Genomic DNA, 321 nt, shown 5'->3' with positions numbered 1-321 from the left:
GTGGCTTTTGTGGCCTGGCGGGGCGGTGCCACCTGTCCCTGTCCCCTCGGGGCTCCCACCCCGTAAGACGCGCGGTGACCCCGGGGGCACCGTGTCCCCTTCCCAAGTGTCGCTGTCCCCGCAGGGCTGGGACCAAAGTGCGCGGTGGCCTCGGGGTGGCGGGGGGGGTCCCTGTCCCCTCTCCGGTCGGTGCCACCTGTCCCTGTCCCCTCAGGGCTCCCAAAAAGATGCGCGGTGGCCTCGGGGGGTGGGGGGGGGTCCGGAGAGTCTCTGTCCCCTCCCCAGGTGATGCCACCGTGTCGCTCTCCCCGCAGGGTTGTG

At 72.3% G+C, this 321-nt stretch overlaps 1 protein-coding gene across 1 annotated transcript in view; it reads left to right on the top strand.

Annotated features, from left to right (window-relative positions):
* Positions 1–321, top strand: part of LOC103617754 (transcription factor COE4-like) — a 20,423-nt gene that overhangs the window by 16,203 nt on the left and 3,899 nt on the right. The window lies entirely within an intron of this gene.

Source organism: Corvus brachyrhynchos, unplaced genomic scaffold, assembly GCF_000691975.1.
Source record: "Corvus brachyrhynchos isolate BGI_N302 unplaced genomic scaffold, ASM69197v1 scaffold85, whole genome shotgun sequence".
Classification (NCBI taxonomy): Eukaryota; Metazoa; Chordata; class Aves; order Passeriformes; family Corvidae; genus Corvus; species Corvus brachyrhynchos.
Note: the sequence above shows the minus strand (reverse complement) of the source record. Positions and strands in the feature narration are given on the sequence as shown.